Raw genomic sequence first — 23,489 nt, 5'->3', positions numbered from 1 at the left:
TAAAGGTTTGGAACATTTTCCCTATGAAGAAAGGTTAAAACGCTTGGGGCTCTTTAGCTTGCAGAAACGTCGACTGCGGGGTGACATGATAGAGGTTTACAAGATTATGCATGGGATGGAGAAAGTAGAGAAAGAAGTACTTTTCTCCCTTTCTCACAATACAAGAACTCATGGGCATTCAATGAAATTGCTGAGCAGTCGGGTTAGAACGGGCTAAAAAAAAGTCCTTCTTCACCCAAAGGATGATTAACACATGGAATTCATTGCCACAGGAGGTGGTGGCGGCTACAAGCATAGCCAGCTTCAAGAGGGGATTGGATAAGCATATGGAGCAGAGGTCCATCAGTGGCTATTAGCCACAGTGTATTGTTGTAACTCTCTGTCTGGGGCAGTGATGTTCTGTATTCTTGGTGCTTGGGAGGGGGAGGCAAAGTGGAAGGGCTTCTAGCCCCACTTGTGAACCTCCTGATAGCACTTGGGGGGGGGTTTGACCACTGTGTGACACAGAATGTCGGACTGGATGGGCCATTGGCCTGATCCAACATGGCTTCTCTTATGTTCAGAATTAGAAGAAGAAGAAGAAGAAGAAGAAGAAGAAGAAGAAGAAGAAGAAGAAGAAGAAGAAGAAGAAGAAGAAGAAGAAGAAGAAATTGGATTTATATTCTGCCCTATACTCTGAATCTCAGAGTCTCAGGGTGGTCACAATCTCCTTTCCCTTCCCCCCCCCCCACAACAGACACCCTGTGAGGTAGGTGGGTCTGAGAGAGCTCTTACAGCACCTGCCCTTTCAAGGACAACACCTGTGAAAGCTATGGCTGACCCAAGGCCATTCCAGCAGCTGAAAGAGCAGGAGTGGGGAATCAAACCCGGTTCTCGCAGATAAGAGTCGCCGCACTTAACCACTACACCAAACTGAAAACCCCATAAGTTGGCTGCAACGGAATGGCACTTTTCACTACCATCACCCAGCCTATCTTTAAAAAACCACAATTAAATAAGATTCTAATGTCCAGTATGTGGGTTTCCAATGGGACAAAGTGCCAGAAGCATTCCCCCAAGAATCCCTTTCCTTGGCAGACATGGCCCTAGCTCATCTTGCGTCCAAAACCACTGCTCACAGATCCCATGGTTAGTGTCCTGTCAGCGGAAGGAACCCAAGAGGTCAGCTAGACCTGCCCCCTGTCAGCGGAAGGAACCCAAGAGGTCAGCTAGACCTTCCCACTTTCTATTCCAATGGGAGGAGGGCTAACAGGGTTTCAAAGCGAGCAGATTTCCTGCTTCAATTTTGCCTGTAATCCGAAGACCAGAATAGTCAACTGCTGACATTTCTTGACACTCTGGAAAAACAGTTCCTGCCTTTTCACAGCACTTGGGGTTTGTCAGTGGAAAGGCGCTGACAGAGAGCTCGTCACCCACAAGCAGTACGATCAGTGACATTTTTATCTGCCCTCTCCCACGGAGTTCATGGAGCGCAGTCCCACCCCCCTTCCTCCATTTTATGTAAACAGATTTGCAAGGGGAGCAAGGGCAGAAGGAGGCTTGTAGACCTGGGGTCACCAGCAAGCTTCAGGGCAGAGGAGGGATCCAGACTCAGGTCTCTGCTATAACCACTACAACACCCTGCCTAAGAACACTTGAGAAGTCATGTTGGATCAGGCCAATGGCCCCTCCAGTCCAACACTCTGTGTCACAGAAGAACATAAGAGAAGCCATGTTGGATCAGGCCAATGGTCCATCCAGTCCAACACTCTGTGTCACATAGGAACATAAGAGAAGCCATGTTGGATCAGGCCAATGGCCCATCCAGTCCAACACTCTGTGTCACATAAGAACAGAAGAGAAGCCCTGTTGGATCAGGCCAATGGCCCATCAAGTCCATGTCACATAAGAGAAGCCATGTTGGATCAGGCCAATGACCCATCCAGTCCAACACTCTGTGTCACATAAGAACATAAGAGAAGCCATGCTGGATCAGGCCAATGGCCCATCCAGTCCGTGTCACGTAAGAGAAGCCATGTTGGATCAGGCCAATGGCCCATCCAGTCCAACATTCTGTGTCACATAAGAGAAGCCATGTTGGATCAGGCCAATGGCCCATCAAGTCCATGTCACATAAGAGAAGCCATGTTGGATCAGGCCAATGACCCATCCAGTCCAACACTCTGTGTCACATAAGAACATAAGAGAAGCCATGCTGGATCAGGCCAATGGCCCATCCAGTCCGTGTCACATAAGAGAAGCCATGTTGGATCAGGCCAATGGCCCATCCAGTCCAACACTCTGTGTCACATAAGAACAGAAGAGAAGCCATGTTGGATCAGGCCAATAGCCCATCCAGTCCAACACTCTGTGTCACACAGTGGCCAAAAAAAAAAAAAAAAAAAGGTGGCATCAGGAGGTTCCCCAGTGGGGCCAGGATACTAGAAGCCCTCCCAATGTGCTCCCCCAAGCACCAAGAATACAGAGCATCACTTGTCCCAGACATAAGAACATAAGAGAAGCCCTGTTGGATCAGGCCAATGGCCCATCCAGTCCAACACTCTGTGTCACACAGTGGCCAAAAAAACAACAACAGGTGCCATCAGGAGGTCCACCAGTGGGGTCAGGACACTAGAAGTCCTCACACTGTTGTCCCTCCCAAGCATCAAGAATACAGAGCACCACTTGCCCCAGACAGAGAGTTCCAACAATATGCTGTGGCTAACGGTCACTGATGGACCTCTGCTCCAAATGTTTATCCAATCCCCTCTTTATGAAGTTACCTGTCCAGACTGAGAAATACCTGGAGTTTTAGCTACAGAGTATTGTTGGAACTCTGTCTGGGGCAGTGATACTCTGTATTCTTGGTGCTTGGGGGTGGGAATAGTGGGAGGGCTTCTAGTGTCCTGGCCCAACTGATGGACCTCCTGATGGCACCTGATGTTTGTTTTTTTGGCCACTGTATGACACAGAGTGTTGAACAGGATGGGCCATTGGCGTGATCCAACATGGCTTCTCTGATGTTCTTATGTCTGGGGTAATGATGCTCTGTACTCTTGGTGCTTGGGGGTGAGAACAGTGGGAGGGCTTCTGGTGTCCTGGCCCCACTGGTGGAGCTCCTGATGGCACCTGGTGTTTGGTTTTTTTGGCCACTGTGTGACACAGAGTGTTGGACTGGACGGGCCATTCGCCGGATCCAACATGACTTTGCTTATGTTCTTGTGTTCCTATGATCAAGTCTCCATTAGACTCCATGGGAATGCATCTCCATAGGGCGCCATGGAGTGCCCAGCAGACATTTCTATCCCCATCCGCTGCTTTCTGATAACCCTGAAACGGGGGGGAGGGCCTCCAAACCAGGGGATCTCCTGCCCCCAACTGGGGATTGGCAACCCTAGCCCTGAGCCCAGAGAAATTGGGCTTTTGGCTGTGAGTGCAGATTCAGCTCTCTGGAGAGAACAGTCGGAATTCCTGCCCGTGGTCTCAAAAAAAAAAGAAAAGTGGGGGGTGGGGTTTTGCAGGCATCTGTTTTCCAAGCCTTTCAGAACCGGCCTGCTTGGTCTCCCTTGGGAGCAAGGAGATCTCTCTCCTCCTGGCAAGCAAACCAATGAAACGCCACACCAGGCACAGATAAATCTGCACCAGTCTACCGGCGCGGCAGAGGTGCTCCAGGGAATTCGGTTTTAATAAAGAAGCGAGCGGCCTCGGCCTTGGGTGTGTGGGTGGGTGATGGAGGACTCGCCGGCTGCAACGGTGGGGGTGGAACTGGCAAGAGAGGGAGAGGGAGAGAAGGAACGCTTGCGTCTGTGGAAATGTACGGGCAGCTTTCCAAAATGAGAGCGATCTGGAGCACGGCGGAGCGGTTGCCAAGAGCCAGGAAATCAACAGAGCTGCTCGTGGGGAAAGGAGCCCACAGACCGCCCCCGAAGATAGGTAGGGGTCAGTGCCGGATTAAACCCTGAGGAGGCTCCTAGGCAGTCAGCAGACGCCAAGCCAGGCATGTGGGGCAAAGAGCCGCTCAGTTGTGGGCTGCCCATGCAGGCTGGGAGAGCTGCAAGCAGGGGGGAACCGTGGGGAAAAGCCGATCCAGGGCCCCTAAAGGTGTGGGGGGCCATAGGCCAGTGCCTACTTGGCCTAATTGTTAATCCAGCCCTGGTAGGGGTGTCAAATGCTGGGGGAAAGCTGGAGATCTCTGGAGGAAAGAGGCGCTTGGAGTAGGGCTAACGAGCCCCTGGTTATTCCCAACCCGCCCCCGGAGCTTCCCAACCCGCCGGCCCACATTGGCAAGGGGAACCTCCCCCCCCCCCCGCACCCGGAAGTGACATCATCAAAATGGCGGTGCCTCTGCAGGGCTGCTCTAGGTGTTTCTGGAAAAACTCTATGGTTTTCCCGGACGCTCTAGTCATTTGGGAGGGGAGACTCTATGGGAAGTTGGGGACTTGGCAACCCTAGCTTGGAGAATGGAGTCCAGGGCATTGGACCCCACTGCCATCCCTCCCCTCCTCATGCCCTGCCCTCTTCAGGCTCTACCCCTGCCCCCCAGATCTCCAGTTATTCCCCAGAGTGGAGTTGCAAACCTACAAGTAGTGTATCGTGTTCAGTTTTGAGTGCCACATTTCAGTTTCAAGAGTGCCACATCCTGGGCCACAACGGCGTCAAGCCCCACTCGTGCCCCCACTGCAACAAGCTCTTCAAGCAGCCCAGCCACCTGCAGACCCACCTGCTCACCCACCAGGGCACTCGGCCCCACAAATGCCAGGTGTGCCACAAGGCCTTCACCCAGACCAGCCACCTCAAGCGCCACATGCTCCTCCACTCCGACGTCAAGCCCTACAGCTGCCGCTTCTGCGGCCGGGGCTTCGCCTACCCCAGATATGGGAAAGGGGAGGGACAACAGTATGGTCCAATGCCCTAGAGTCCACCCTTCAAAGCAGCGCTTTTCTCCAGGGGAGCTGATCTCTGCCAGCTGGAGATCAGTTATCAAAGCGGGAGTTCTCCAGGCCCCACCTGGAGGCTGGCAACTGTACATCCTGGGAACACCCTTGTCCCTCTTGTCATTTGTTGAAAAAATAATCTTGTGCTCTCTCCCTCTGAGGAGTTCACAGGGCAGCAAAATGAATAAAGGTTTCCCCCACCCATAACAACTGACCCGTGAGGTAATCAGGGCCAACAGAACGAGAGCAGCCCTGAGTCACTCAAGAGGAGATGAAAATCACAGAGCCTCAGTTTGCCTCTTGGCTGTGCAAGGAATGGTGAAGACATCTAGCCCTTCAACCTCCGCTGACTTTCTGCGTTCAAAACTGAACTCCATGCTTTTGTTTTGTTAATATTTTAAAGGAGAAAAAAAAACATACGTTCCCCACCTCCAGATGCTAATAACCAAGAAGGGAGATGAGTGGAGAAGGAAGGGTTAAACACCGTCTCCTTCCCCGCATGATCCCAAGACAAATTGCGGCTGCATCTTCATCTTGTCTATCTGCACTATTGTTGCCAAGCAAGGACTTCAGCTGGGGTTCCCAGGAGTGGAATTCTAGCACAAGCTCCTTTGCATATTAGGTCACACCCTCCTGATGTAGCCAGTCCTCCAAGAGCTTACAAGACTATTTTTGGTAAGCTCTTGGAGGACTGGCTACATCAGGGAGGTGTGGCCTAATATGCAAAGGAGGTCCTGCTAGAATTCCCAAAGCAGAGACCCTTTGCGCCTAGGATGCCGGCTCTAGGTTGGGAAATACCTGGAGATTTTGGGGGTGGGGCCTGAGGACATTGGGCTTAGGGGAAGGGAGGGACTTCAATGAGATAGAATGCCATCGATGCGACCTTCCAAAGCCGCCATTTTCTCCAGCTAAACTGATCCGCTATAACAAGTAGGAGATCTAGAGCCACCACCTGGAGGTTAGCGAGACTATAGGATCTTAGCGGATAGCGGTATAAATAAAAAACCGCTAAGAGACGCCATAAATTTTAAACAACCAGACAGTGTAATGTAGAGGTCAGTGGTGTTCTGACCAAGCTTGCACAGAGAACTTCAAATAAGCAAGAGCTTGTAGCGAAAAGATATTCACAGAAGGCAGTTCAAAAACAGTCTTTCCAATCACAAAGGAGTAACAGTATTCCAGTATTTAGTTCATATTATTGTTGGAACTCTCTGTCCGGGGCAGTGATGCTCTGTATTCTTGGTGCTTGGCGGGGGGGCACAGTGGGAGGGCTTCTAGCCCCACCAGTGGACCTCTTGATGGCACTTGGGTTTTTTGGCCACTTTGTGACACAGAGTGTTGGACTGGATGGGCCATTGGTCTGATCCAACAGGGCTTCTCTTATGTTCTTATGTGACTCAGAGTGTTGGACTGGATGGGCCATTGGCCTGATCCAACATGGCTTCTCTTATGCTCTTATGTGACACAGAGTGTTGGACTGGATGGGCCATTGGCCTGATCCAACATGGCTTCTCTTATGTTCTTATGTAACACAAAGTGTTGGACTGGATGGGCCATTGGCCTGATCCAACATGGCTTCTCTTATGTTCTTATGTAACACAGAGTGTTGGACTGGATGGGCCATTGGCCTGATCCAACATGACTTCTCTTATGTTCTTATGTTCTTAAGACAACGTATATAAGTGCCCTCAGGCATAAGCAGGGGGCCATAAAGACAAGACAGAAGCAGAGATGGTTTGCCATTGCCTTTCTTTATACAGTCTTCCTAGCTGGTCTCCATCAGTGACTATTAGCCACAGCGTATTGTTGGAACTCTTTGTCTGGGACAGTGATGCTCTGTATTCTTGGTGTTTGAGCGGGGGCAGGGGGGGGCAACAGTGTCCTGGCCCCACTAGTAGACCTCCTGATGGCACCTGGTTTTTTGGCCACAGTGTGACACAGAGTGTTGGACTGGATGGGCATTGGTCTGATCCAACAGGGCTTCTCTTATGTTCTTATGTGACACAGAGTGTTGGACTGGATGGGCCATTGGTCTTCTCTTATGTTCTTAAGGCAACGTATGTAAGTCCCCTCAGGCCATAAGCAGGGGGCCTTAAAGACAAGACAGAAGCAGAGATGATTTACCATTGCCTTTCTTTATAGAGTCTTCTTAGCTGGTCTCCCATCAGTGACTATTAGCCACAGCGTATTGTTGGAACTCTTTGTCTGGGGCAGTGACGCTCTGTATTCTTGGTGTTTGAGTGGGGGGCGGGGGCAACAGGGTGGGGTGCAACAGTGTCCTGGCCCCACTGGTGGACCCTTGATGGCACCTGATTTTTTGGCCACAGTGTGACACAGAGTGTTGGACTGGATGGGTCGTTGGTCTGATCCAACATGGCTTCTCTTATGTTCTTAAGGCAAATATGGAAGCGCTCTTTGCCATAAGCAGGGGGCCTTAAAGACAAGACAGAAGCAGAGATGGTTTGCCATTGCCTTTCTTTATAGAGTCTTCCTAGCTGGTCTCAGTGACTATTAGCCACAGCCTATTGTTGGCACTCTCTGTCTGGGGCAGTGACGCTCTGTATTCTTGGTGCTTGGGGGGAGGGGCACAGTGGGAGGGCTGCTAGCCCCACTGGTGGACCTCCTGATGGCACTTGGGTTTTTTGGCCACTGTGTGACACAGAGTGTTGGACCAACATGTTCTTATGTTCTAGAAACACAGGAAGCCCTTCCAAAGACTTCTGTTCTAGATATCAAGACGTTTCATCCACCTTTATTCCATTTGGAGGCTCACGTGTCACTGGAACCCAATCTTTACAATGCATTCACAGAAGACCAACAAGGTTCAAAACACATCTGTCAGATTTCCAGGCTACTCCTTTGTGATTGGAAGGATTGTTTTTGGACTGCCTTCTGTGAATATCCTTTTGCTACATGCTCTTGTTTATTCGAAGTCCTATGCGCAAGCCTGGTCAGAGCACCACTGACCTCTACATTACACTGCCTGGTTGTTTAAAATGTATGGTGTCTCTTAGCGGTTTTTTATTGATACCACCTGGAGGCTGACAACAGGATGTCCTTTCCCAGCACCCTGATGCTCCAGTCTAACATTCCGTGGAAGTAGCCGAGGTTTCTCTGTGCCTGCAAAGCTCCCTTTGGATGCAACCTCCGCTGCCTACCAGCAATAAATAATCCTGACAGCTCACCTGCTAAAATTATCCCTCGCCAAGAACTTTATTTGCGAGATCCAGGCCAGAGCTGCTGCCTCGGTCGCCTCTATTGCCACCGTGCCAAAGCTCGTCCGCCTGGGTCCTGCAAAGATTCCCTCGCACCTTTTCTGGACTGTTGGATTCAGTAGACCTGTACTAACTTCCTTGTAGGGGTGCTAATCCCCAGCTGGGCTGGGCAAATCAAGGCAAAATGCTACCGCAATTAAAAAGATAAAAGGTAGTCCCCTCTGCAAGCACCAGTCGTTTCCGACTCTGGGGTGACGTTGCTTTCACAACGTTTTCACGACAGACTTTTTACGAGGTGGTTTGCCCTTGCCTTCCCCAGTCATCTACGCTTCCCCCCCCCCCCAGCACTTATTTTACTGACCTCGGAAGGCTGAGTCAACCTGGAACCAGCTACCTGAACCAGCTTCCTCTGGGATCGAACTCAGGACGTGAGCAGAGGGCTCCGACTGCTGTACTGCAGCTTTACCACTCTGCACCACGAGGCTCTTGTTCCGACAATACGTTGTGCCTAAGAGTCACTGATGGACCTCTGCTCTATACGTTTATCCAATCCCCTCTTGAAGCTGTCTATGCCTGTAGCTGCCACCACCGCCTATGGCAGTGAATTCCACGTTAATCACCCTTTGGGTGAAGAAGGACTTCTTTTTATCCGCTCTAACTGACTGCTCGGCAATTTCATTGCATGCCCACGAGTTCTCGTATTGTGAGAAAGGGAGAAAAGTACTTCTTTTTCTACCTTCTCTATCCCATGCATAATCTTGTCAACCTCTATCATGTCACCCCTGAGTCAACGTTTCTCCAAGCTAAAGAGCCCCAAGCATTTCCCTCTTCTATCTCCTGTCGCTTCGGCAGTGAAATCCCATACTGTCCTGCTATCCAACTTTTCCCTTTATCCCCAGCGTTTACTGGGGATTAATATCCGTTCGCATTATGGTGTTTATTATTATAGCTGCTTCCAATTTTGTGGCTGGGAGAGGGGAGGAAATGCACGGAGACAACCGGAGAAAGCAGCTTAGTTCGGGGGAAGAAGGATGAGCATGGCAGCTGCCGACGGCCGATAAAATACTTCCGATCTAGAACATCCTTTTATGCAGGAAGAAGCCATTAAAAATCCATTTGTGGGATGCATTTTACCATGAACAAGCAAATCCCCCCCTTCTCCCCGTTTCTGCTGATTTCTGGTGGGAAACGTCTTTAAGAGTACACGTGCGTATGCACATAAGAACGTAAGAAAAGCCATGTTGGATCAGACCGATGTCCCATCCAGTCCAACACTCTGTGTCACACAGTGGCCAAAAAACCAGGCGCCATCAGGAGGTCCATCAGTAGGGCCAGGACACTAGAAGCGCTCCCACTGTGCCCCCCCCAGGCACCAAGAATACAGGGCATCACTTGCCCCAGACAAAGAGTTCCAACAATACTCTGTGGCTAATAGTCACTGATGGGAGACCAACTAGGAAGACTCTATAAAGAAAGGCAATGGCAAACTATCTTCTGCTTCTGTCTTGCCTGCTTATGGCCTGAGGGCACTTACATAGGTTGCCTTAAGAACATAAGAACATAAGAGAAGCCATGTTGGATGAGGCCAATGGCCCATCCAGTCCAACACTCTGTGTCACACAGTGGCCAAAAAACCAGGCGCCATCAGGAGGTCCATCAGTGGGGCCAGGACACTAGAAGCCCTCCCACTGTTGTTCCCCCACACCAAGAATACTGAGTATCACTACCCCAGACAGAAGAACATAAGAGAAGTCATGTTGGATCAGGCCAATGGCCCATCCAGTCCAACATTTGGTGTCACACAGTGGCCAAAAAAACAGGCACCATCAGGAGGTCCATCAGTGGGGCCAGGACACTAGAAGCCCTCCCACTGTTGCCCTCCCCCCAAAGCACCCAAAATACAGAGCATCACTTGCCCCAGACATAAGAGCATAAGAGAAGCCATGTTGGATCAGACCAATGGCCCATCCAATCCAACACTCTGGGTCACAGAAGAACATAAGAGAATCCATGTTGGATCAGGCCAATGGCCCATCCAGTCCAACACTCTGTGTCACATAAGAACATAAGAGAAGCCATGTTGGTTCAGGCCAAAGGCCCATGCAGTCCAACACTCTGTGTCACATAAGAATATAAGAGAAGCCATGTTGGATCAGGCCAATGGCCCATCCAGTCCAACACTCTGTGTCACACAGTGGCCAAAAAAACCCCAGGTGCCATCAGGAGGTCCATCAGTAAGGCCAGGACACTAGAAGCTCTCCCACTATGACCCTTCCAAGCATCACTGCCCAAGACAGAAAGTTCCAACAATAGGCTGCGGTTAATAGCCACTGATGGACCTAAGCTCCACAGGTTTATCCAGTCCCCTCTTGAAGCTGTCTATGCTGGCAGCCGTCACCTCCTCCAGTGGCAGTGAATTCCACGTGTTCATCACCCTTTGAGTGAAGAAATACACCTCAATTCCGAAGCACGGTCTCTCAGGGCTGACCCTAGGCTGTCTGGCATCCCAGGCAGGGCTAACTTCTGACACCCTCCTCCTCCACCGATAAGGTCACCGAGCCACATGGGAAGTACCCATTCGGCGCCCCCAAAAGACTGGCATCCTAGGCAGTTGCCTGGCCCTGCAGCCTCTTCTTGTTGCTCAGCCCAAATGCAGCATCCGTCAATCAATGCCGTTTTTATTCCGCCTTTCATCTAAGGAGCTCAGAGGGGCATACTTGCTGCTCCCCTCCCCCAATTCTACCCTCACAACCAGGGCCCTTTTTTGTGACAGAAATCCTTTGCCTGTTAGGCCACGCCCCCCTGATGTAGCCAACCCTCCTGGAGCTTACAGTAGGCCCTGTACGAAGAACCCTGTAAGCTCTTGCGCGATAGGCTACATCAGGGGGGCGTGGCCTAATATGCAAAGATGCTCCTGGTACAAAAATAAAAGCCCTGCTCACAACTATCCTGTTAGGCCAGCTAAGCTGAGCTGGAATGACTGGGCCAAGGACTCTCCAGTTTGCTGCAGTGGTTAAGTGTGCAGACTCTTATCTGGGAGAACCGGGTTTGATTCCCCACTCCTCCACTTGCACCTGCTGGAATGGCCTTGGGTCAGCCATAGCTCTGGCAGAGGTTGTCCTTGAAAGGGCATTTGCTATAAGAGCTCTCTCAGCCCCACCCCCCTCACAGGATGTCTGTTGTGGGGGGGAGAAGATAAAGGAGATTGTAAGCCGCCCTGTGTCTCTGATTCAGAGAGAAGGGTGGGGTATAAATCTGCGGTTCTTCTTCTTCCGTGAGCTTTATGGCTGAATGGGGATTTTAAGCCAGGTCTTTCCAGTCCCTAGAAGAGCCCCGTGGCGCAGAGTGGTAAAGCTGCAGTACTGCAGTCCTAAGCTCTGTTCACGACCTGAGTTCGATCCCTGGTGGAAGCTGGGTTTTCAGATAGCTGGCTCGAGGTTGACTCAGCCTTCCATCCTTCCGAGGTTGGTCAAATGAGTCCCCAGCTTGCTGGGGGGAAAGTGTAGATGACTGGGGAAGGCAATGGCAAACTACCTTGTAAAACAGTCTACCGTGAAAACGTTGTGAAAGCAACGTCACCCCAGAGTCGGAAACGACTGGTGCTTGCACAGGGGTCCTTTCTTTTCTCCCTTTCCAGTCCTTACAACTCCTTTGGCTTGCAATCTCCTCCTTTTAGATGGATCTGGAGACCCAGCCCAAGAATCCGGGGCTTCCACACTTACTTTCCAAAGAGAGACGCCCAAACAGAAGGCCTTCAACTGAATTCAAAATAAGGAGCACCATATAGACCAACCAAGTTTTCTCAAGGTATAGGCTTCGGGGAGTCAAAGTTCCCTTCATCAGATACAAATAGGAATGGATGTAAGGGCTGAAGGATCAGCGTTCCTCCTTGCATCTGATGAAGGGAATTTTGACCCTCGAAAGCTTGTACCTTGAGGAAACGTGGTTGGTGTTTAGGGTGCTCTTGGATTCAAATCTGGCTCTTGTACTGCAGACCGACGCAGCTGCCCTCTGAAACTCTTTTCCGATTAGCTGGATGCTACTAGTGCGGAAAATGCCCTCTGTGCATGCTCAGAAGCAGGGGTCATTTTGTAGACAAATAGGTGGTGGAGCTCATTAGCATTACTCATTAGCATATGTCGCCACCACCACCCCCAGCAGCTGAAAGCAACCCAACGCAAGAAAGGAGAGCTCCGGGTGAGCGAGGCCTGCTTGGGCTGGCTAGAGATCCAGCCAACCCAAGCAGGCCTCGCTCACCTGGAGCTCTCCTGGGCCACCCCCCTCCACAGTCAAAAGTCTAGCAAGCCACCCGCCACCCAAAATCACATAAGAAATGGAGAAAGGGTGGTGTGGGCTTCTCCAGGGGTCAATGAGGGCTGCTGGGGGCGTGGCAAAGCTCCTGGTGGCTGGCTGGATGCCCGCTCTCCTAATCCAAGGATTGTTATGCAGCTGCACCTTCTATTCAATGGACAAGGTAGATGGGGAGGAGGAGGGAGAACCCTCAGAAAGGCTCAGGAGCTGCGCTGAATCTGAGGCCTGAGGAGCTGAATCCTATTAGTGCAGAAAATGCCCTCTGTGCATGCTCAGAAGGCGTCCCTTCTCCAAGCTGAATAACTATATCCTGGCGCAGAGGGAAACCAGGGTCAACATTCCCAATTCATCCTGGGCTTTGAACTAGGCTTAAAATCATAGAGTTCGAAGGGACTTCCATGGTCATCTAGTCCAACCCCCTACACAATGCAGGAAACTCACAAATAACTCCCCTCTTGCTAGTCCCCAGGTCTGGACAGGGGATCACCTGGTTTTTTAGATTCCTCCTCGCCACCAGCCAGCTGGCCAGCAGGGAAAAGCCCGACCAAACAGCCACCATGTGCCTTCAAACCTCAGCAGGCTTAGAAGAGGCGTGCAACTGGTTGTGTTTCTGGATGTGTGTGCGCCTTAAATCTGGCAAGAGGAAAGCTGCAGGGGGCAGAGTGAGCAGACAGAGCCATGTGGGTCCCAATCTTTCTGTTTGCTTGCAGGAAAACTCCACCTTTAGGCTGTTCTTTCGTTTTCCTACTAGCCTGAAAAAGTTGGTTGAAATACAGCAGATGGTTACATTCAGCAACTCATGAGCAAATTGCCCCAGTGTGATCACAAAAGTGTGTGCTTGCTAACTGTGTTGATTTTGGCTGCTTTGTGAGCATGGGTGTGTGTTCACTTTCATGTAATGGAAGTGCAGCTGCTGTTGGGGATGAGGAAATGAAGTCTGTATTCAGAGGAACTGCGCTGCTGTAGTCTTATTTATTTTAGGGAATGGGAAGGTCTCCTGGTTCCATCTCCGAAGTCCCCAGATATTTTCTGAGTTGGACCTGGCAGCCTTAGTTTGAACTGCTAGATACCACTCGAGTAACAGATCCCAAGAGTCCCGCCTTCCGGAGCCTCACTGGACTTCCACAAACAGGGATAAATCCTGCATTCACTCCGCCAGAGCAGAAGAAACCATTCTAAACCCACACCCGGCCGTGGCCACTGTGGAATCTAGCGTTTGTTCCAGAAGCAACATTTATCACCAGGAGCCAAGGCCGCTGGTCTTTAACGACCTCAATCTATTTCATTTTAACTAATCAGGCGGGTCACGTTCCAGTGGCAGAAGCATGTGCTCCTCTCCAGACAGCGCTGGCGCTCTGGTGCCCAAGACAGGGACGTGAAAGATGGCAGGGATCAAGGGGGCCTGCAGAAGGAAGATGAAGACAAAATTACCGCTGGCACGGCCCAGGCATCATTGCAGTAAAAAAAGAAGGAGGGAGGGAGGGAGGAGCACAAAGGTTTTTGAGCCACAACATCCACTTGAAGAAAGGGATGGAGCCTCTAGATGTGAGGGGGACGCTCGCCCAATTGTCTAGGGCAATTATGAGTCATCTCCAAGCGAGTGGGCACGGTTAGCTCTGCCATTAGGCAGATAGGTGATTACCTAGGACGCTGGCTTTCTGGGGGCACCAAATTGGTGACATTATCAGTGCGGGGGAGGCACCAGAAATTAGCCAGTCTAAGACCACCCCTGTAAGTGGGCGTGGCTTCTAAAAGACAGCTTGCTTCTTTCTGGTCAGAAAGGACATTGATTTATTTGCTTCGTCTGTACCTGCCTTTTCTCTCCACAGGGAAGGGAACCCTATGCAGCTTATGGGGTTCTCCTCTCCTCTGGTTTATTCTCACAACAACCCTGGGAGGCAGGTTAGGGGAGGGACGGTGGCTCAGTGGTAGAGCATCTGCTTGGTAAGCAGAAGGTCCCAGGTTCAATCCCTGGCATCTCCAAAAAAGGGCCCAGGCAAATAGGTGTGAAAAACCTCAGCTTGAGACCCTGGAGAGCAGGGGAGGGACGGTGGCTCAGTGGCAGAGCATCTGCTTGGTAAGCGGAAGGTCCCAGGTTCAATCCCCGGCATCTCCAACTGAAAAGGGTCCAGGCAAATGGGCGTGAAAAACCTCAGCTTGAGACCCTGGAGAGCCACTGCCAGTCTGAGGAGACAGTACTGACTTTGATGGACCGAGGGTCTGATTCAGTATAAGGCAGCTTCATATGTCCATATGTTAAGGCTAAGGGGGTGTGATCGGCCAAAGATTTCCCAGAGAACTGCTGTAGTCAAATGGGGATTTGAATTCAGGTCTTCCAGTTCCAAGTCCAGGGGCGGCCCAACTTGCTTAATGTAAGAGCCCCGTAGCATAAACACCAGACGTCTGAGAGCCGCAAGACGTGAACGTCAGATGTTTGAGAGCCACGAGACAGGGAGTTGAGGGAGGAAAGCAAATAGATGGGTGAGAGAGGGAGAGGTGGAAAGAAAGCATATTGAAATGCATTCTCCAAGCTGCCAGCTGGCTTGGCTTGGCGAAGTGATTTAAAGACAGAAATGCCTTTTCCAAGTTGGCCGATGGGGTGGGGTGGGGGGCTTCGAGAGCCACACAATCACTGTCAAAGAGCCACACGCGGCTCCCGAGCTACAGTTTGGCCAGCCCTGTCCTAGTCCGACTAACAGCGATGTGTTAGCGAGAGGCTAGCAATGATTGTCCTGAGCTAGTAAATTCTTCAGACCTCTCCAGTAGCAGAGACTCGCGCATCTACGTGTTGATCCCTGAGACGTGACTTTAGAAAACAGCCTGGGGGAGTATCGTGGGGGTGTTCGTTCCATTATTTCGCTGTATGGACTTATTATAAACCAGGGGTGGCCAACGGTACCTCTCCAGATGTTTTTTTGCCTACAACTCCCATCAGCCCCAGCCATTGGCCATGCTGGCTGGGGCTGATGGGAGTTATAGGCAAAAACCATCTGGAGAGCTACCCTTGGCCACCCCTGTTATAAACTGTGTGCTAAACGTTTGTTTACACGCTTTTTGTTTGCGAGTGATAATTCAGCCAGTGAGGTTTTGAAGGATATATTGCAGGGGTGGCCAAGGGTAGCTCTCCAGATGTTTTTTTTGCCTACAACTCTCATCAGCCCCAGCCAGCATGGCTAATGGCTGGGGGTGATGGGAGCTGTAGGCAAAAAATACATCTGGAGAGCTACCCTTGGCCACCCCTGATTATATTGTATTTTCTCCAGGGGAGCTGATCTCTGCCAACTGATCAGTTGTCAAAGTGGGAGATCCCCGGGCCTCACCTGGAGGCTAAGACACCACAACCGAAGTGATAGTGACTGAATAACTAAGAGTGTATTGAAACAAAATCGTACAAATACGTTCAATAGAAGGCTCAACAGCAAAAACCATTCCCCCAAAGTTTCCCAGTGCCATCAAAGGAGCCCCTATGAAAAGGAGGTCAACTTGATTATTCCTGCCTCAAATCCTCTTCTAGCAAAGGGGGCTCCGATCACGTCTCTCAACCGAAGGCAAAAGCTCAGAAAAAAATATCAGCGTGTTTCCGATGCATCAGTAAGCTGCAAAAAGCTGCAAAACCCACGAGCTTCGTTGTCAGTGCGCCCGAAGACTGCGCCCGAAGAATTCCCAACGGACAAATGGGACAGAAAGCCTCCCGTAAGATTTCGCAACGGCACCAAACTCCAAAAGACTCAAGGTGTGCAGTCTTTGGGCGCGCTGGAAAAGAATCTGGTGGGTTTTGCAGCTTTTTGCAACCTGTTGGTGCATCAGAAACACTTTGATATTTTTTTTTCTGAGCTTTTGCCTTTGGTTGGGAGATGTGGTTGGAGCTCCCTGTGCTAGAAGAGGACATATATAGATGAACATATGAAGCTGCCTTCTACTGAATCAGACCCTGGGTCCATCAAAGTCAGTATTGTCTTCTCAGACTGGCAGCGGCTCTCCAGGGTCTCCAGCTGAGGTTTTTCACACGTACTTGCCTGGACCCTTTTGAGTTGGAGATGCCGGGGATTGAACCTGGGACCTTCTGCTTACCAAGCAGATGCTCTACCACTGAGCCACCATCCCTCCCCTGCTCTCCAGGGTCTCCAGCTGAGGTTTTTCACGCCTACTTGCCTGGACCCTTTTGAGTTGGAGATGCCGGGGATTGAAACTGGGACCTTCTGCTTACCAAGCAGATGCTCTACCACTGAGCCACCGTCCCTCCCCTGCTCTCCAGGGTCTCCAGCTGAGGTTTTTCACGCCTACTTGCCTGGACCCTTTTGAGTTGGAGATGCCGGGGATTGAACCTGGGACCTTCTGCTTACCAAGCAGATGCTCTACCACTGAGCCACCGTCCCTCCCCTGCTCTCCAGGGTCTCCAGCTGAGGTTTTTCACGCCTACTTGCCTGGACCCTTTTGAGTTGGAGATGCCGGGGATTGAACCTGGGACCTTCTGCTTACCAAGCAGATGCTCTACCACTGAGCCACCATCCCTCCCCTGCTCTCCAGGGTCTCCAGCTGAGGTTTTTCACGCCTACTTGCCTGGACCCTTTTGAGTTGGAGATGCCGGGGATTGAACCTGGGACCTTCTGCTTACCAAGCAGATGCTCTACCACTGAGCCACCGTCCCTCCCCTGCTCTCCAGGGTCTCCAGCTGAGGTTTTTCATGCCTACTTGGCCTGGACCCTTTTGAGTTGGAGATGCCAGGGATTGAACCTGGGACCTTCTGCTTCCGAAGCAGATGCTCTACCACTGAGCCGCCGTCCCTCTCCTGCTCTCCAGGGTCTCCAGCTGAGGTTTTTCATGCCTACTTGGCCTGGACCCTTTTGAGTTAGAGATGCCGGGGATTGAACCTGGGACCTTCTGCTTACCAAGCAGATGCTCTATCACTGAGCCACCGTCCCTCCCATTTGAATTTGAAACAGGAATAATCAAATCGACCTCCTGTTCATTGGGACTCCTTCGATGGGACTGTGAAACTTGGAGGGGAATTGTTATTGCTACTGAGTCTTCTATTGAACATATTTGTATGATTTTGTTTCAACACATTCTTAGTTATTCGGTCACTATAACTTCAGTTGCGCTGTCTTTACCCGCCTGGAGGCTGGCAAGCTTAGACTGTTGCTTCATGTTCAGGTCTCCTTTGGGCAATCACCGTTTTTACGTGGCGTCTTTTTGCACCTCCCTTTTCGGGAGCAACGGAAGCCTTGATGGCCCAGGAATTCTAAGGGGGGAAACAGCCAGAGTTCAATAATATTTCCCTTTGAATAGTTTCGACAGGATTGGCATCCTCCTGGCAGCACAGTTCAGACCTGGGGCCCCCAATGGAAAAGGAAAGGAAAGGTCCCCTGTGCAAGCGCCAGTCATTTCCGACTCAGGGGTGACGTTGTTCTCAGAACGTTTTCACGGCAGACTTTTTTATGGGGTGGTTTGCCCTTGCCTTCCCCAGTCTTTTACACTTTCCCCTCAGCAAGTTGGGGACTCCTTTTACTGACCTCGGAAGGGTAGAAGGCTGAGTCAACCTGGAGCCGGCTACTTGAATCCATCTTCCGCTAGGATAGAACTCAGGTCGTGAGCAGAGAGTTCAGATCACAGCACTGCGGTACTGCTGCTTTACCGCTCTGCGCCACGGGGCCGCTAGGGGCCTGCAATGAGGGAGGTGCAGAAGGGGGCATGGGATTGGCCTGGCCCCACTACAGGGATCACTGCCCGGGGCTGAACTAAGTGGCCCGGGTTGCACTGGGTTACCGTTGAAGCACACCCCGGCTTCCTGGCTTGCTCTGCCACCTCCTGGCTCTGAAAGCAAGCAGAGGTCTGAGCTCAGCTGTTTTGGAAAGGGAGACGACCAGGCCTCCCACACGCCAGGCGGGGAACCGATCCAGTGCCAAGGGGACCGCTCGCCTGCCATGGACGCAGATGGCCGAGGGGGAGGCAAGGCAGGGGGAAGAAGCCACCTGGACCAGAGCAGAGCGGGTGGGGTGTCACATCATGGTAGGGCGTAGGCTCCCCCTTCCAGCTTCCCCTTTCCCGACCAAGAATACCAAATGCTTAGGGTTGCCAGCCTCAAGCTGGGGGCTGGAGATCTCCCGGAATTGCAGCTGATTTCCAGACAACGGAGAGCCGGGGTGGCCAAACTTGCTTGGCCAAAAGGCTCCAAAAGAGTCCCCTCCCACTTAAGTGCCTTCCTAACATGCTTATGTCCATGCAGACTTCAAACTGCCAAACCTCGCAAACCCTAGTCACTGCTCTGCCCCAGTCACAGGCGAGAGGCTGTGGCTCAGTGGCAGAGCCTCTGCTTGGCATGCAGAAGGTCCAAGGTTCAATCGCCGGCATCTCCAGTTAAAAGAACCAGGCAGGAGGGGATGGGAAAGACCTCAGCCTGAGACCCTGGAGAGCCATGAAGTGGGGCTGTAGCTCAGTGGAAGAGCATCTGCTTGGCATGCAGAAGGTCCCAGGTTCATTCCCCATCATCTCCAGTTAAAAGGACCAGGTAGGAGATGACGGGAAAGACCTTAGCCTGAGACCCTGGAGAGCCATGAAGTGGGGCTGTGGCTCAGTGGAAGAGCATCTGCTTGGCATGCAGAAGGTCCCAGGTTCAATCCCCAGCATCTCCAGTTAAAAGGACCAGGTAGGAGATGACGGGAAAGACCTCAGCCTGAGACCCTGGAGAGCCATGAAGTGGGGCTGTAGCTCAGTGGAACAGCCCCTGCTTAGCATGTAGAAGTCCCAGGTTCAATTGCCGGCATCTCCAGTTAAAAGGACCAGGCAGGAGGTGATGGGAAAGACCTCAGCCTGGGACCCTGGAGAGCAGCTGCCAGTCTGGGTGAACAATTCCTGAGAATCAGGAGAGCAGCTGCCAGTCTGAGTAGACAATACTAACTTTGCTAGACCAACAGTCTCATTTCCGTATAACTGGGATACTTAAAGGGACCGCAGTGTTTAGTGTGAGTCACATTCAATCTAAGGCAGGTCCGTGTGTGTTCGCCTCGCCGCAGCCTGCCTTCATGAATAAATCAGGAAATTGTGTTTAGGATCCCGGGAGAAGAGAAAGCTGCCTCCTTTTCAAATTTACAGCCCAGCTGCTGCTTCTGATCCATGAGCCACCCAGGCTGTCAAATTGAAAATTGGTGCTTGTTCGCCTCTCCGAATCCCAGCTGGGGAGAGAACACCAGGCTGGCCTCTGGAACCATCCATTTCTCTCCTGCCTTGAAGGTGGCAACAGCCCCTGCAGGCGCCCTGCAATTTCATCACAATAAACCAAGTGCTCCTTGGAAGCTTTCTGGCATGTTTTAAAAATAAGAGCAAGCTTCCAGATCCGGCTGCGGGCAGCAGAGAGAGAGAGAGAGAAAGCCGAGAATGTGAGTGGAATCTGTGCGAGGGAAGGCTCTGAAACGCAGATGGCACCTTGACAGGCAGGCAAAGCCGAAAGAAACGTTTGGAAACCCAATTTGGAAAATATAATAAGCCCTGCTGGAGCAGCAAAAGATCTCATGAGCTTGGAGGTCTCCCCAACCTTTTGGATTTTTTGGGGGGGGACGGAGTGATTGCCACCCCAAGAATTGGTCCCGCAAGAGGTAGAGCCATACCAGAACTGGCTTTTGCAGGAGGCTGAGACCCACAGAATTACCTCTCCTACAGGGCCGGCTCGCCCACTAGGCAAACTAGGTGGTTGTCTAGGGCGCCGGCAGGGCAGGGGCACCGAATTCGGCCTTCCCCCCCTAGGCAGATGCCTACTTTGCCTGTTCCCCAACCTCCTCCTCCCTTCCTTCCCCACCCCAGGTCTATCTCAATGCCCTGAACAGCTCCAGCGCCGCGTTCTCGGGCTAGCTAAAGCTCCCCACCGCCGCCAACCGGCCGGTCAACGGGTAAAACCACACTTTGCACTCACTGTCCATCAGTGCCGGGGGAGACCAACAGCAGGAGACCAGAGTCCTGAAAGGGCAGTCGCCGCTGTTGCCTCCTTCCCATCCAGGAAGTGGGGAGGAGGCAGGCACGGGGCTAGCATGAGTAGGCGGCAGGCCCAGCGACTCGGGCGGGGGTGGAGCTGTGCTGCCTAGGGCGCCAGAAGAGCTAGGGACGGTCCCGCTCTCCTAACATCACCTGGGAAGACAGGCAACCTGGAGAGGGGACAGAACCACACATTCAGGGCCGGCCCTAGGCTGTCTGCACCCTAGGCAAGACTAACTTCTGGCACACACCCCCTTTCACATTGATAACATCACCGAGTCACATGGGGGGCACCCAATTCGGCGCCCCCAGAAGACCGGCACCCTAGGCAATAACCTCGTTTGTCTAGTTACAGAGGTGGCCCTGTACACATTGACAATGGAAACCTTTTCCTTTGAAGGAGGGCAGCAGGGCTTTTTTTGTAGCAGGAACTCCTTTGCATATGAAGCCACACCTCTCCCTGATGTAGCCAATCCTCCAAGAGCTTACAGTAGGCCCTGTAAGCTCTTGGAGGATTGGCTCCATCAGGGGGAGGTGTGGCCTCATATGCAAAGGAGTTCCTGCTACAAAAAAAAAGGCCTGGAGAGCAGCCAATAGCAAGCTCTGCCTGACAATGGCCCCACCCACTTTCTGAAAAGCTCCGTGGACATTCTGGGAAGTACCGGTGGGCATTGTGGCACCCACAGGCACTGTGCTGGGGAATCCTGCCTGAGGGAATGAAGGAGCTGCAGAGACCTGAGGGTTTCTCAGTTGGGTTGCCAATCCCCAGGTGGGGCAGGGGATCCCCCAGTTTGGAGGCCCTCCCCCCACTTCAGGGTCATCAGAAAGCAGGGGGAGTGGAGGGAAATGTGTGCTGGGAACTCTGTTATTCCCTATGGAGACTTATTCCCGAATGAAATAACGAATTGATCTGCAGGTATCTGGGGCTCTTTGGGGGTATTTTTTGAGCTAGATGCACCATATTTTCGGTGTCAGGCAAAACGGGCCTTAGGGTGGGACTCACAAAGGGTCCTTTTTTATATTCTTAAGGCACTTCATAAAGGGAGACATCTCCCCTCCGGGAAAAACTCAAAATCCCTCAAGTAGAGAGCCAGTTTGGTGTAGTGGTTAAGTGTGCGGACTCTTATCTGGGAGAACCGGGTTTGATTCCCCACTCCTCCACTTGCACCTGCTGGCATGGCCTTGGGTCAGCCATAGCTCTGGCAGAGGTTGTCCTTGAAAGGGCAGCTGCTGTGAGAGCTCTCTCAGCCCCACCCACCTCACAGGGTGTTTGTTGTGGGGGAGGAAGGTAAAGGAGATTGTGAGCCGCTCTGAGACTCTTCGAAGTGGAGGGCGGGATATAAATCCAATATCAATATCATCATCATCATCATCATCATCATCATCATCATCATCATCATCATCATCATCATCATCTTCTTCTTCTTCTTCTTCTTCTTCTTCTTCTTCTTCTTCTTCTTCTTCTTCTTCTTCTTCTTCTTCTTCTTCTTCTTCTTCTTCTTCTTCTTCTTCTTCTTCTTCTTCTTCTTCTTCTTCTTCTTCTTCTTCTTCTTCTTCTTCTTCTTCTTCTTCTTCTTCTTCTTCTTCTTCTTCATCATCTTCTTCTTCTTCTTCTTCTTCATCTTCTTCTTCTTCTTCTTCTTCAACAAATTCAGCCGCTGGCCTCTCCACAGCTTTCCCTCTGCACCTTCCAACAAAAGATGTTCAAGTGGAGAAGCTGGGGCGAGGCAGACCGACATTATGGGCCAAGAAGGGTTCAGTCATCATGGGGAGGCCATTTTCACTGGCATCCCCATAGCAACCACCCTGGTTATTGGTCTTATGCAGCAGGGCTCTTCTGATGTTCTTAGGAGGGCCTCAGCCTCTTTGCCCTGTTGTTGGCCCTCCAGGGGAACTGGTTGGCCACTGTGTGAGACGGGATGCTGGACTAGGTGGACCATTGGTCTAATCCAACAGGGCTCTTCTTATGTTCTTCTCAGGGGAAGACCTCAGCCTCTCTACTCTGTTGTTTGCCCTCCAGAGGAACTGGTTGGCCATTTTGTGAGACAGGATGCTGGACTAGATGGACCCTCCCTGGTCTGATCCAGCAGGGCTCTTCTGATGTTCTTATGAAGGCCTCAGCCTCTCTGTCCTGTTGTTGGCCCTCCAGAGGAACTGGTTGGCCACTGTGTGAGACAAGAAGCTGGACTAGATGGACCACTTGTCTGATCCAGCAGGGCTCCTCTTAGATTCTTATGAGGGACCTCAGTGGGGTCTACCTTCCAAAGAGTCCATTTACTCCAGGGGAACTGTTCTCTGTCATCCGAAGACCAAGTGTAATCCTAGGAGAGCTCCAGCTGCCACCTGGAGACTGGCAACTGGCAACCTTCTCGATCCACCAATGCTGCCACTGTTTCAGGCCTGTCCTGCCCAAACTGGCCTTCATTTTCTTTTGCCAAAACTTTGGAGGATTCTAAGTTTTTTAGACAAGCCGTTAATTCCACCCCCGCCCCAGCTTGTCAGCAAGGGACAGATCAGGCAGAAGCTGATGAACCAGAGGCCTGGAGAAACATCAGGTTTGAAAAATCAATAGCAATTGATGCCTCTCCTGAGCCCGGCAGGCCAAGGGACATGAAGAAACCGGCACGGCAGAAGTGCCGGCAGGGACCGGCAGATGTTCCAGTAGCAGCTGGAATTAAGCACGTCCCTCTCTGCCGGCTGAAGCCTGGAGCTCATGTTCCGGAAGCTGCGGGAAGAGCCAAGGCCTCTGGTCTTTGTCAGTCCGGCCTGGAAGCCTTCGTAGACGGGCAGGAGTCGTTTGTGCTTACTCAGTGGCAAAGGAAAAACGCTGGACACATGTTTAGAGGCGGTGGAAGATCCTATGACCAGGGCTTTTTTTGTAGCAGGAACTCCTTTGCTTATTAGGCCACCCCCCACCCCGATGCAGCCAATCCTCTTGGAGCTTACAGTAGGCCCTGGACAAAGAGCCCTGTATGCTCCAGGAGGATTGGCTACATCAAGGGGTGTGGCCTCATATGCAAAGGAGTTCCTGCTACAAAAAATGCCCTGGATTGATTGATTGAATGAATGTATGGATCATCCAATC

General features: G+C 51.6%; 1 protein-coding gene and 1 non-coding gene across 2 annotated transcripts in view; both read right to left on the bottom strand.

Moving 5' to 3' along the window:
- Nucleotides 1-23,489, bottom strand: part of SLC8A2 (solute carrier family 8 member A2) — a 92,241-nt gene that overhangs the window by 62,372 nt on the left and 6,380 nt on the right. The gene's annotated exons all lie outside the window — the stretch shown is intronic.
- TRNAP-CGG (transfer RNA proline (anticodon CGG)) lies at nucleotides 17,153-17,218 on the bottom strand. Its single transcript has one exon. It is a non-coding gene; the product is annotated as a tRNA-Pro (tRNA).

The sequence above is a fragment of the Heteronotia binoei genome, chromosome 17, assembly GCF_032191835.1.
Source record: "Heteronotia binoei isolate CCM8104 ecotype False Entrance Well chromosome 17, APGP_CSIRO_Hbin_v1, whole genome shotgun sequence".
NCBI classification, from domain to species: Eukaryota; Metazoa; Chordata; class Lepidosauria; order Squamata; family Gekkonidae; genus Heteronotia; species Heteronotia binoei.
Note: the sequence above shows the minus strand (reverse complement) of the source record. Positions and strands in the feature narration are given on the sequence as shown.